The sequence below is a fragment of the Petaurus breviceps genome, unplaced genomic scaffold, assembly GCF_028583685.1.
Source record: "Petaurus breviceps papuanus isolate PSGF00001 unplaced genomic scaffold, PetGlider_PUasm1.0 100, whole genome shotgun sequence".
Lineage (NCBI taxonomy): Eukaryota > Metazoa > Chordata > Mammalia > Diprotodontia > Petauridae > Petaurus > Petaurus breviceps.
This window is the reverse complement of record NW_027185573.1, coordinates 514,136-518,688: the sequence shown is the minus strand read 5'-3', so window position 1 is coordinate 518,688 and position 4,553 is coordinate 514,136. Positions and strand designations below refer to the sequence as shown.

The 4,553-nt window shown below is 43.7% G+C and overlaps 1 pseudogene; it reads right to left on the bottom strand.

Moving 5' to 3' along the window:
- Positions 1-237: 237 nt before the first annotated feature.
- LOC138155231 (sodium-coupled monocarboxylate transporter 1 pseudogene) lies at positions 238-1,947 on the bottom strand (annotated as a pseudogene).
- Between the last annotated feature and the right edge of the window lie 2,606 nt (positions 1,948-4,553).

Genomic DNA, 4,553 nt, shown 5'->3' with positions numbered 1-4,553 from the left:
AGGATCATTCCGCTAGTAAGTGTCCCAAGGTCAGATTTGAACTGACTCCAGGCCAGGAGCTCTGCACCACTGCACCACCTACCTGTCCTTATCTTAGTTATCTTAGGAAATCTAAAAATAAGCCACCATATAGGGTGGTCACCCATTCCAAGCCGCCCCATTTAAAAATTTGAGGGTTTGTTTTCAACTCTTTATTTTTAAGCTTCTTAAGGTGATTTATCAGCTTCATCCAAAGTCTTAACTGGGTGAAGATGAAATTTCTCGTTTCCTGAATAAAAATTTACCCAGGGTCATGTCGTCTTTCCTGAGGAGGTATCTGGAGTTTATAACTTGAGTTTTGCCACCTGTTAGAATACTGCAAATCGTTCCCACAATTACGGTCACTAGCGTTCCTGCAGTGCTTAGGTAGAGGTAAGAAAGGGAATATATGTTATTCATTAGAAAAGTCCTTTCTGCAGCATCTCTCAAGAGTGAGTACTCTGATGGGCCAGTCAAATTCAGAGGCATACTTCTACTTTGAGTACAATTTGCAACCGAAAGGTGTAATGGCAATGTTCTCGAGGGAGGTGGAGGATAAAAGGAAGTCCCAACTCCAATCCATATTGCAAAGCAGAATCCAAACATAAGACCAATAAATGAGCCCAGCGAATTGGCATAAGGATTTAAAATTCCCAGAGAAAACAAGCCCAAAATGGGCCCTCCAATCATGCCAAATATACTGAGTGCTGCCTGTAACAGGCCACCCATCAGCGATGCCAAGGCAGCCATCCCAATGCAGAGGACACCAAAGAACACACTTATTCCTTTAGAAAGCAAAGAAAGAGTCCTCGGTGAAGGTGAAGACAATTGTGGTTTGATGAAATCTTCCATGGTGACGGAGGCAAGAGCTGTGATACTTGTGGACACTGTACTCAACGTCCCGCTGTAAGCACATGACACAAAAAGGCCTGAGAGTCCTGGCAAATCCTTAAAAATATTCACCGCGAGGTACGGCATGAGCTGATCTGGCGCTTTGAGTTTGCCTGATGTCCAAGGATCACAGTGACGATATATCGAGTACAATGACAAGCCACACAAAACCACAGAGATGAGAATGACCCAGAGTCCCAAGAGATTTAAATAAAGGGCTAGCTTTGCATGGAACTTGCTTTTACAGGCCAGGTATCTCTGCACTTGGGACTGGTTGACACCATAAATGCTAGTCCATGTGAAGGTGCCACCTATTGTGATTGTCCAGAAAGTGTGTCTCTGTAAAGGACTAGGATTAAAGTCCCATAGTCTTAATCTTCCTCCTTCCTCAGCGTGTTTTAGGATAGTTTTTATTCCACCTTGAATTCTTGAAGACTGAAAGATAATAGAAAAAAATCCTGCCACCATAATACCAGTTTGAAAAACATCTGTCCAGATGACAGCTTTGAGACCTCCCAATGAGCAATAGAAAGTACAGACGATCCCTGTTGTAACTACTACGCCCCAGAGTTCAAATCCTGTGACTTGATTCAAGGCAAGAGCAGGGGCATAAATAACAATACCAGTATAGAGTATTGTCTGTGTAATAAAGAAACTGGTTCCAAGAAGACGAATCTGTTTATTAAATCGAAGTTCTAGGTACTCGTAGATGCTGTTGATCCTGAGTCGGTAGAAAACAGGCATGTAGATCTCTGTGGTGATGATGACCACCAGGGTGTAGGTGATGAAGAAAAGGCCGAACATGATGCCAAAGCGATACACCTCGGCTGGCGTGCCCAGCACAGTGACAGCTGACATGAAGCTGGCTGTGAGTGACAGAGACACCGGTATCCCCGACATCTTGCGCCCTCCCGTGAGGAATTCGGTGTCTATCTGTTTGTCCTTTTGTCTCCATGCATAATATATGCCAATGGTGGCGGAAATGAGCAGCATGCCCAGGAACACGACATAGTCCACTACAGAGAAGTATTGGGCCATGACAGCCACTCACAGCATACAAAAGATGAAATCTCTGGAGACTTCTGATAAGTCAAACTGTGGATGAAAATACAGGGTGATGATGTGAGTCAGGAAATATGTGTAGGGGGCATGAATGACTCCCACATAGAAGCAGGACAGTTCATCCTGCTATTGCTGCAGGGTCCTAATGTTTTTGGGTTCTATCATAGCCCTGTTTCTACCTTGCTCACTTGCTTCTCACTTGTCTTGAATCTAGTCTCTGCCAGGGTGGTCGTGCTGTTTGTGGGATTCTTGCTTACTGCTAATCATTGCTCAGTGAGGGTGTGTATGACTGTACTATGAAGTATGCTCACCTGACTATGTGGTCATACAGCATCTCTCTGATGTCAGTATCTGGTTTCAGTGGGAAAACTCAGCTGAGGGGTTATCTGTTTTCTCTTAAAATGTTGAGTTTAAGCCTCATCTATTTTAGGGAGGGGGACTCTTCCCGTGCCAAATATCAGACTAAGGAAAAACCTCGGTGACTTTTCTCTCCATGATGAGAGAGAGCCACAACTCGCAGCTGTAGTTGGTCTTTTCTCTCTAGAAGGAAGGCTTTTGTTCCTAGCGGTCAAGGTCTTTTAAAATACAGAACAGTCAGCCAATAAGAGGGTTCTAGTTCTTTATTATGTCTTTGAATTGCAAATTCCTTCTCACCAGGGTCAAGTTCTCTTCCCTAAGCCTATTTCTAACTTAGGGTAAGAAAGCCTTTGTAATTCTTGCTTAATTCCCCTTTGGGACCCAATACCTCCAACCCCATTTTATAGTCTACCCTTGAGAAGTACACAATCTAATCTAGTAGGGAATATGAGTTGCATACAAAATAACTGTTAATTTAAACTAAAATGTTATTAGTCTGTATAGGGAGAGAGCACTTTTAGGTGGGTGATTTCAGAGTACAAGGCATTTGATCTGGGCCTTTAAGGATGATAGAATACCAGGCCTAGAGTCAAGGAGTAAGTTGTTGTTGAATCATTTTCAGTCATGTCCAACTCTTCCTGACCCCATTTGGGGTTTTCTTGGCAAAGACACTGGAGTGGTTTTCCATTTCCTTCTCCAGTTCATTTTACAGAAAAGGAAACTGAGACAAATAGGGTTAAGTGACTTGTCTAGGGGTCACACAGCTAGTAAGTGTCTGAGGCAGGATTTGAATTCAGTCTTCCTGACTTGAGACCCTAGGTAAGTCATTTAACCTCTGCTTTCCTTGGTGGTTGGTTGGTTGTTGCCACATGCTTGGGGGTAGATGCCTCCTTAACTCACCAATGGTCTTGAGACCCCTCAGTTACCCTCAGCCTGGTTTAGCCCTTCTGCCAAACGGTTTACTAGGGTGTGGACACTGCACGTGCAGCAGCTTCCTGGAACCAGAGGTGAGAGTTGAGTGAAGGCAGACTTCCCAGCTGAAATGCTACTCTTCCTAAACACCCATACCCTAATCCACTGGAGAAGGAAATGGAAAATGACACCCATATCTTTGCCAAGAAATCCCCACAGGCAGGGGTCAGAAAGCTGGACATGAGTAAGTGACGGAACAACCACTGTTGATTGGATGGGGAAGAGACTGAAGGCGAGGAGTATACTGAAGTGTCTATTACTAAAGTCTGGAGATCCAGGATTTAGAAGTTGAAAGGATTTTAGAGGTCAGTAAATCTTACCACCACCCCCCCCGCCGCCATTTTATAGAGGAAGAAACAGTGACTTGCCTAGGGTCAAATAGTGTCTAAGACAGGATTTGAACACAGACCAGGCTGAATGCAAGTCCTGTGCTCTATTCATTGCACCACACTGTTTCTCAAGGGAGAGGCAATATGGGTTTGAATGAGGGGATGGGTTTGGGAATGAGGAGGAAGGTGTAGATGTGAGAGATATTCAGACAGAATCAACAGAACTTGATGATTGATAAGATTTAGGGGTAACAAAATAGAAGACTTCCAAAGCCTGGGTTCTTTGAAGGCTGATGGTGCTACTAACAGAAATAGGAAAGTGGGGAGGAGAAATAGATTTGAGAGGAGATGATGGTGTCAGTGTTGGATATGTGTAATGTAATGCCAAAAGAAGGCAACTTCCCAGGTTCAAAATACCAGCATAGGTGCTCTCTATTTTATTCAGTGACAAACCAAGAACAGAGAAGATCAAAACATGACATCATTCAAAATACGGCATTTACTAAGCGTGATTAAATAATCTCCAAGTACTACCCCACCCCAGGACTTTCCAATCATTCAATCAATTACAAAGTCTCTGTTCTAAATACTTCTCCACCCCTAGGCTATACCTTAATTAAGTCCACCACAAAGCCCCTCTTCTCAAATGGAGAATAGTTTCCAAACATAAGGTCAAAAGTTCCCCACCCCTGGATCACAATTGAATCTACCCCAGAGTTACATCAAGTTTAAACACAGCACTTAATACCCAAATGGAGGTCTTTTCTTCATCTTGACACGAGGCAAGTTCTCAGCAATCTTAGTTCCTGGGGAGACAAGGCTTAGCAAAGCCACGAGATACATTGCCAGTCCCTTCATGAATTTATCCTCTGTCTGTAGAACAGTCCTAGAACCCCTGAACACATTAGCAAAGCCCTCTCCCAG